The sequence below is a fragment of the Ricinus communis genome, chromosome 1, assembly GCF_019578655.1.
Source record: "Ricinus communis isolate WT05 ecotype wild-type chromosome 1, ASM1957865v1, whole genome shotgun sequence".
NCBI classification, from domain to species: domain Eukaryota; kingdom Viridiplantae; phylum Streptophyta; class Magnoliopsida; order Malpighiales; family Euphorbiaceae; genus Ricinus; species Ricinus communis.
The window spans coordinates 27,627,088-27,637,191 of record NC_063256.1 but is presented as its reverse complement, the minus strand read 5'-3'; the positions used below and the strand labels follow the sequence as shown (position 1 = coordinate 27,637,191).

At 30.2% G+C, this 10,104-nt stretch overlaps 1 long non-coding RNA gene across 1 annotated transcript; it reads right to left on the bottom strand.

Annotated features, from left to right (window-relative positions):
- Positions 1–6,173: 6,173 nt before the first annotated feature.
- On the bottom strand, positions 6,174–8,356 carry LOC107260955. The gene is made up of 3 exons (XR_001534984.3): positions 7,985–8,356; positions 7,387–7,451; positions 6,174–6,366 (listed from the first exon to the last, which is right to left on the bottom strand). It is a non-coding gene; the product is annotated as an uncharacterized LOC107260955 (long non-coding RNA).
- Positions 8,357–10,104: the final 1,748 nt, after the last annotated feature.

Below are 10,104 nucleotides of genomic sequence, written 5' to 3'. Positions count from 1 at the left end.
TTTGATGTGATCAACGACATTCAATCTATAATCAAATTTAAATGGAAATATTAACTGAAATGAGTAATTGTTACAAAAACTTTTCTTGAATATTATATGTTTAAAATTCGTTCAAAATAATTTGGAATTGGATTCTTGATGATCAAAGCAAAACTATGCACATACTACACATCCTAAGGATTTGACATGTGCATGTGTGTATGGTTTTTTATTTGATTTGATTTTGAATAGTAATTAATATGATATAAAAGAAGAATAATAAAATTTTAGATTTCTAACAATTTAAGGTTTGATTTTCATGAACACCATATATGCACACAACATACAAATCAAGTATTGATTTGATGAGTTATACACATAGTATGGGTTGCTTGTTAGAATTTGGAATATATGCGGTTCTTGATATAATGACAAGCCTTTTGAGGAAGAACATTAGATCTAGATCATACATAAGATGAGTTCTTGAAGCAATCTTAAAGGTTGATTTGAATTTTGATCATGTTTCTTGTACAGTTGCTTTGTTTCTTAATGATTGCCAAGGTGAATCTTGATTATCTTGAATTATTTGATAGAAAATTTTAATTTTCTTGATGATGGATCTTGCTGAATTCAATTAATTCTAAAATTAATGTGATTAAATTACCCTTGTTGGATCTTTAAATTTTGTCAAATAAGGAGTGTCCTTGTTTGTAGAGATTTCTAGATGAAGTATCCTAGTTGGCATTTGACTCCTTGTCTTAAGACATAATATTAATTTGTATCGAAAAATAGTGGGAGTTAGTTGGTTGCAAGATCTTTACTAGTTACTTGTATAAATTAACTTAATTCATTTATCTTTATATTTGAAGGTTCTAAGAGAAGATGAGTGAGAATCTATCTTTGTGTTGTATCCTTGACACCAACAAGCTTACTGTGTCGAACTTTCTTGATTGGCATCACAATGCAAGAATTGTTCTCAATCAAGAAAGGAAGCTTTATGTGCTAGACACACCTCCATTATATCTCCTTGCTGAAGATGCCCCGAGGAGGTGGTCCAATAGTAGAAAAAGCGTTAAGAAGACGATGACTAAGTTGTTTGTGTGAAAGACAACATGAAAATATGGATGCTCAAACTATCATCTTACATTTGAATAAAATGTTTGATGAGCAGTCAAGGACTGAAAGTTATGAGATCTTGAAGGAATTGTATAGATGCAAGATGGCCGAAGGTGCATCTATGAATATACATGGACTAAAGATGCTTGTATATATTGAACATCTAGGGCGTCTTGGTTTTGTGATGGAATATGAATTAAGTATAGACTTAATTTTGCACTCTTTACTTGACAGTTATTCACAGTTTGTTACGAATTTTCATATGAATAAGTTGGATACTATGATACTCGAACTTATTAATATATTAAAGACTACGGAGGACACTATAAAGAAGCAAAAGGGAGTAGTTCTAATGACAGAACATTCTAAGGCTGTTAAGAGTAAGTCTAAGAAGAAAAGGGGAAAGAAAGCCCATAAGCCCAAGAAAGCCTTAAAGGCTATTGGAGGTGTCGAAAAGGTTAAAGGAAAGTGTCACTATTGTCGAAAGGAAGGACATTGGAGAAGGAACTGTAAGGCTTTTCTCACTACTTTGAAGGATAAGAAGCAAGAACAAGCTTCTAATTCGGAAAATAAGGAATATACTAGCTTAAAGGCAATTGTTGCCATTTAGTTTAATTATTAGTTTTGTTTTTCTTATTTAGAATTTAATAATTTTTTTTAATTCTTTTTTATAATAATAATTGATTATTATTTCATTTAATAATATTTGGCAATTATTGTCTTATTTAGTTAAATAATTTATTTTTTTAGAATATCATACAAAAGATTGTATGAAAATAAGAAAAGCAAAAACTCTATTACAAGAGAACTAAGGCAATCCTAAATAGGCATAAGGATTATATTATTGATATTAAGACAAATAAGTAACATAAATAAGTTATGTAACTTATAAATCCTATAAAATTAATATTATAATCAAGTTGTCTTTAAGATAGACACATATGTTGAATTCTTAAGTGATACATAGGATGTATGCTTCTTGTACGAAGAGTTATGATAAAGTATCATATCAAAATTAGATCATGATATGGAATACTTGGATCATCATTAGAATATCTATAAATTGCAATTATCCAAATTGATTAAGTTTCATAAGATGATGAAATCTAACTTTACTAGACATAATTATATCAATAAAGAGTGTTACAAGCCTTCTCATAGGATATATACTCTTATAACCATTAACTCCAATATGTTCTATTTATGATATGATAAAGTCTAAATAGGATATAGACTAGTATGTGATGTTTAAGAGAAACATACACAATTAGAGAAAGCTAAAAGGCTTGATGTAATTAATGTAAGTTTGTGAGATACCCAAAAAGGATTTTAGGATATCAACACTATCATACTCTTAAAATAAAATTGTTTGTTTGGAATATGTTTTCTCTTAAGAAAATGAGTTTTTTGAAAGAAGTAGCGAGAGTTTGATAGATCTTGATGGAGATCAAGATCAACAAACTAGCTTTTTAAAATGGAACATAACTTGAAGGTGTTTAGCATAAGATGCACAACCTTAAGTTGTTCATATACACAACTTTTGGTATGTAGTAGGATACAATTATAGAAAATAAAATTCTCTTATGGAATATGTAATTATATCTTTACTAAACTAAGAACTAATGTTTGACATTAATTCTTAAAGTTGGCATCAAGCCATAAGATTCTATTATGGATACCATATTGTTTAACCAAGTGAAGACTGTGGTGGACCCATCTAAATGGATTAGATCCATTAAGGTACAAGTGAGTTTTTTGAGAAAAACTAATGTTGAAGTCTTTGCATAAAGGTTGAGCAAAGAAAACATAATTAAGTTACATACTTAATTAAAGGATTGATTAGTAATAGAATAAACAAGTGTATATGATGAGGTTAGTGGGAGTATAATAATATTTTCTAATATTGTATGTTGTAGACATATAAATATAAGGAAAAATGACAAATCCTTTATTACGAGTCTACCAAGACTTATAAATCCATAAAGAGTTAGAACATGCAGTCTACTTTCTAGGATTGAGATTTGTAGAGATAGATGTTTCAAACCGCACAAATGTTCTAAATTTCGAGTACATAGACATATGTGTTAAAGGAGTTTAAGATGGAAGAATCAGACAAAGATTCTTAGCGATGTCTCATGACATATCTCTTTCTAAAGATATGTGCCATAAACACTTATTCAGAAAAAGGTTATTAATAGAATGATTTATGCGAAAGCATAATATTCTATTACGTATAAATATCATATTATGTACTAGACTTTATAGTTATTCTAGATGTGAATTGTAAATCACATAGAATAAACTCATAAAATATATTCAATTTATTTTTATAAGGAAAGCATGAGTTTTGGAAAGAGTTCCAAAAGGATCATTCTTATGACTTCAGCTCAATACATCTCATTATATTTGAGGCAATATATGAGAGATATTTGGATCTTAATATTCTTTTTTAAGAATAAGATGTGGCTCTTAAGTATTATTGATTTAAAGAGTCAAACAAGCAATAGAGCCATTTTCAAAGAACTAATTTCTCATCTGCATCCAAAATATTGAAGCATTGCCAATAAATGACTTATTAGTAGAATATAAAGATAAAACAAATACCTATTGAGGATAACAAATTTAATGCACGTGCAATATTATAAGTAAAAGATCTTGACCTCGCTAAGTATGTAGCTCATGCAAAAAATATGCTAAAGGAAATTGAAGACAATGGAGTATTAGCCAAGTCCCACGGGTTGAAAATAAAAAAGTAGACTGCTAACTAAGCTAGCCTCACAAGGCGAGCCGAGTAACAATGTGTCGTTCTATATACTTGAAGAGACCAAAATAGCAAGAGAAGTGATGCTAGTCATTGAAGAATATGATCCCTGGATGCAAGAGATCATATAGTACCATGATGGAATTTATGGAGCTTATGAAACAGTAAGCACCATAATAAGAAGGGCTATCCTCATATATAAAGATGCTAAGAAGCTCATACAAACTTGCACAAAATGTCGAGAACATCAAAATATGATTTATTTACCTACTACACTTTAGTGTCTGATCACCAGTCCATGGCCTTTTGCAGCTTAGGGTATGGACATCCTTGAACATTTCCCACCTGCAGCACGTAAGAAGAAGTTTCTCCTTGTAGCCATGAACCACTTCATAAAGTGCGTTGAAGTAGAAGCTCTGGAGACCATTATAGAAAAATGAATATCAAACTTCTTTTAGAAAGAAAAGATATGCAGATATAGCATTCCTCACACCATTATAACTAACAATGGTAAGTAGTTTGACAATAAGCACTTTCAAGATTTTTGTACTCATATAAAGCTCAACCTAAGGTTTACTTCTATTGCTCATCCCCAAACTAATAGGCTAACAGAGGTCACAAACATAATAATTATCTAAGGGCTTAAAAGAAGGCTAGATGAAAGAAAAGGCAGATGAGTTGAAGAGCTCCACATTGTTCTTTGATCGTATAAAATAACACCAAGAAAGGAAACTAGTGAAATACCTTTCAGATTAGCTTATGGAGCAGAAGCAGCATTCCTAGTTGAGATGAGAATGCCATCATTAAGCATATAATGCTTTAATAAAAAGAAAAATAAGGATTACATAAGGGTGGGTTGCGGTTTCGAGCGCAAAACTAAATGTTCTAGCGACTACAGCACTGCAAAGCTTTTCAACCTAATTAGAAACACAGTAACTAGTCATACAGACTAGCATGGAGAAAGGGAGTCGCCATCTGGGTGAGTTCACCAACTAGCTTCCTTATTTGTGTACCGCTTACATTTAATTTTATTAATTAATAATCCATTCCCTATAAATGAAGCATAATAATTCTATACATAAAGCAATACAACATGTTAGGTCCACCTAATTCTATACCATTTTATTAAGCCTGGCTAATCCCCATTTTATTTATTAACCTACTTAACTACTTAATTATGTAAGGAGCCTACTTAGTCTACCATAATTTATATACGTTTTGTCCTAATTTACTAAATGGGCTATATTTTACATGGCAAACCTGTTTTAATTACTTAAGTCTAAATGACTCACTTTATTTATTTAGCATGGCAAAGCCCATCTAAGTCTAATTAATTTTTATTATTAGGCCCAATCACCATCTTATTAACCTAAATGGACTACAAGTGTGGGCGGCGGTTTCGGGTGCGTACCCAAGTGTCTCTAGCGGCTACAACACTGCAAGGCTTTTCAACCTAATAGGAACATGCTAACTAATCACAAAAACTAGCACAAAGATGGGAGTCGTCACCTGAGTAATTCTGCGAGAAACTTTTGGTAATTGAATAGCGTACTAGATTCCATAAGAAAGCTTCACCACATGCAGAGAAACTAACTTCCTTATTTGTATATCTTAGTCTTTAACGGACTATTCTCTATAAATGCAACAGTTTATATTGTACAAGCATTCACTACAGTATGTGATGTCCATTTAAGTCTAGCGCATTTTAAGCCCAATTTCCAATCAAATAATTAACCTAATCATCTATCCAATTATGTATAAAAGCCCACATAGTCTATAGCTCAATTACAAATTATGCTTTAATTACCAAGTCCTTAACCTAAATGGGCTACCTCTTACATGCTAAGACCTGATTTAGTGATCCTATTCTAAGTGAGTTTATTAATTAACTAAATATACCAAAGCCCATTAAGTCTAATTAAATTTTAATTTAAGGCCAAACTTACCAATATGTTAACCTAATGGACTATAAATTGCATGCCAAAGTCCAAATTTTAGGACCTAAGTTTAGATGTCCAATTTTACTTAGTAGTCATATAACAATTATTTGCTATTATCAAAATAAGATGTCCAATTTTACTTGGCAGTCCAAATTTTATGTGTATGTAGCGGAAGCGTGGTGGGCCCATAACCCACAAGTCCCAGGATCAAAACCTGGCTCTGATATAACTAAATGTAACACCTGTAAAGGATGTCAGGAATTCATTGTATGCATATGACTGATACATAACGTGTCCCTTAATAACTAATTTTAACTCACAAATTAATATGTATAGCAAAAACTATTTATATGAGTCATACATATCACACACTAAAAAGCTCACAACATCAAATAGTTCACTTTTTTTTATATACATATAAAATACACTAGTCTTATACATGATAATAAAATTCACTAGATATGTCATGTTTAAGAAAAACTGAGGGCGACCTCCTGCTGACCCACCTGACATAATGCTAGTGCGACTGATGCAAATGTTTCTTCAAGACCAATTATAATTTTTCTAATCCTGAAAAATAATGTAGAGAAGTGAGCCTGCAACTCGGCAAATGAATAACATAATTTCCTATGAAAAATAACACAATCAAGCATGTAGTATTATCAAGCATCAAACCATTCGATATTTAATTATGACTTTATAGTGTGTACATAAATATTGTCATAGTATTTTCTTTAGGACAACCATGAACTTGTTAATTATATATAATTCCATAATAAATTCCTTTTTTATTTTCATGGATCCCCATATGCACACAGCCCACCATAATCTTGTGGGGAATTTCATATTGCACACAGTCTTGCCTCATTCACAAGTAGCATTGCATCCTTATATTCATCCAACCATAATTCTTATATTTACATATATCACATACCACTCTATTTATTAACATCTCCAGAATATATAAGAAACCATAATAATACCCATGATATACAAAAAATATACCATATTTCAACATGGCAGATTTAATAGTGTACATTCAAAAATATACCAAAAATCCCACATTAGGAATTTCAAAACTAAATTCTCCAGACTAGTGATATTATAAGTCTAAATTAATTTGAAAATGATTTTACATCAATTGGATGTGTGTAGAAAGAGAAACATTAAAAAAAATCTACCATAGTCAAGCTGTCAATAAAATTAAGCAACAGAAAGTATGATCCAAACTGGCCATCAAAACAGCAAAATCAAGCTTCCTCTATTTCTATAAAATTTGTAAATTACATCTCAAATTTTTTATAGCAACAAGTAGCACTCCATTTGGAGTTATAAAACTACAGATATAGCTAAATCAAATATATTGTTCATATTATAACAGGACACTTGAATTCACTAATCAACATTCATATGTACAATCTCATTTCAAAAACAATCACCCATCAATACCATAATTAAAAATCACCATAAACAAAAATTAACATCTATTATTATATTATATACATTTTTCTTAATCAATCAATTTAATAAATAAATTATACTTATTTATTTTGTGTTATATTCACATAGAACATTAAGTTATTCACTTACCTTTATTGCTCCTTTTTCTTAGCTTGTATTTACTTGAGTGTCACCTCTTCCAAATTGGTTTAAAGCTGAAATGATCATAATTCACTTATTTTTAAATACCAAAAAATAATAGAATTTCATCTAGTATGATAATATCACTAAACTATCTAAATATATGTGACTGCGAACTATAACAGAATTAATATAATGAATTTAAAAATCCACCAAAACTTCTATACAACGAATTTCATGATGAAACTTTTCAGATCACTAACCTTATATATCTAATATAATTTAAAATTTATTTTGTTTCAATTGGAGGTGTATAGAGAAAGATTCCTATAAAATAATCCACCTTACTCAGGCCAACGATGGAAACTGAATAATAAAATATTTTCTCTTATTATACTAATATAGAGCCTGATTCAAATCAAGCTAAGAGAAGAAAAGTTTTAAATAACTCTTCAAAGTTTTCATATCATTAAAGAACACTCGATTTAAAGCTTCCTAGCTCAAGATATGATCAGAACAATAAGACTGAAAAATTTGGTCTTTAGAATCCGAATTCTATATCTTCTAAACCCTAACTCAATTCAATAAAAATATTAAAATTACTTACCATTCTAAACCTCTAAAGCATTTGAAGATGAAGAATAGATCTGAAATGGATTATAAACCTTCAAATTTCACTTGCCATCACCCTTGCTACAGCCGTCCCCTAGTTGCAGTCGCCTCCAACTTTGATGCTGTCGTTGTCGCTGCTGCCCTCTTCTCAGCCGCTCATCCGTCTTCTCAGTCGTTGCTGCCCTCTTCTTAGCCGTCTGCTCCAGCCTTTGAAGTTTGTTTGAACAGGGGTTTGAAGTTGGAGTCTATACTAGGTACAAATTCACATGAAATTAAATATGACAATTGACATATTTTCCTATCGGTCCTAGTATCTTTTTTTCTCTTGTGAATTCAGATATGTGCGTAAATAAGATAATAATGTGTGTACATTATGGACTTGTTCAACAGCTGTATTTATGACCTTTTATTGCTGTTGGTTTTATGTCTTATTCTTGCTTACGAATAAGAAAAAGTGTTTAGTAGTTTTATTATTTCTCGGCAGATATGAAAACATGTTCCTTGGAAATCACTTTTCATAGCAGAATCAATAACGGATTTTTAATTTTTAGATCATATTATGAGAGTTTCTCTTTTCTTTCAACTAAATCAAAAACTTATATTTAAACTGATTTTACTATCATATGCAAATGATAAAAATATTATTTTTATTAAAAAAAAGTAAGATTTCTCATTTGAAGAAATACATTAGTTGATCTTTTGGAATTTAACTTTGATTAAGAAAGAGTACATAAATTATTTACTAAAAGAAAACAAGATTACGAAGAAAAAGGGCTTGTTAGAATTAAATTTGGGTTTTTTTATTTTATTTTACTATATTTGATACGGTCATCATTTCTTGATATGTCATTATTTCTTGCTATAATTTTAGACATTGTTGTTATTTAATATAATTTTAAAAAAATGCTTAACGAGCTCGAACTCGAATTGTGCTTAACGAGCTTGTTCTCAATCTAGGATTAACGAGCTCAAACTCGAGCTTTTGTAACGAATCAAATTCGAACCGAGCTTGAACTATTCATCAAACCGAACTTTTTTCAAACCAAACTCGAGCTATTCGCGAGCCTAATTATTTTTACATGAGCTGAGCTCGAACTCCATTATGAAAGCTCAAATCGAGCTCCAGCCGAGCTCGAGCGTCTGCTAAAATGAAACAAACCGAGTCTGAACTTGTTAATATTCGGCTCAGGTCGATTACAGCCATAGATCTTGTTATGCTGGTGTGCCAAAATTTATACTTTGGTGTCTCTCTTTGAATTCAAAATTTCTCAAATTATTGGTGTCCTATTTTTTTTACATCAGTATTCGATTTTAGTACTTGGTTGTCTATATATATTTATATTACTGTCCTTATAATCTTGTTAATTGGTGTTTACCTTTGTATTTTTTTAATTTTAGTATATGTTTATCTCTTATATATTATTACTAATATATAAAACATACAATTAAAACACTAAAATACTCTAAATATATATACTTACATGAACCTATTAATATATATATATATTATACATATTGAAATAAAATTTATAATTATTTTTATACATTAAATATAAAAAAATAAAAATAAAATTCCTTAAAGTAATTTCAACTACAGGTATAATAATACTATTACAAGCGAGGACAGTTTAGTAAGGGCACTCGCGTTACCTGACATTGGACTGTCCGAAAGTGGGCAAAGGGGGCATGCTCCTATTATTTTTCTTTCCGGAAACCAGCATTTGGTACCTTCTTCTCCTTCTTCGTCTGGTTCTCATTCATAACATATGAAATTGGAGTAACGTTCAATTTGCCCTCAACTTATTAGAAAAGATTAGATGAACTCCTTTTTAACTTTTTAAGACAATTTAATTTAAAATTGTATTTCTTAATTCAATTTAATCCATTTTTTAGAGAACAAATTTTACTCTTTTTAATAGGAGACTGATAAAACATAAAAAAATTGGGAAATTAAAATTGTAAACCAATTTGAATAAAAAAAATCAAAATGGATGAATTAATTTTTTCAAAAAGTTTAAGGAGCAGCACGCTCTTCCCAATTCTTGTTCGTTTGTTTGTTTGGGTTTATTTATTTATTTATTTTTTTTGTGTTTTCTTTCAAGAGGGTTGCTCTGT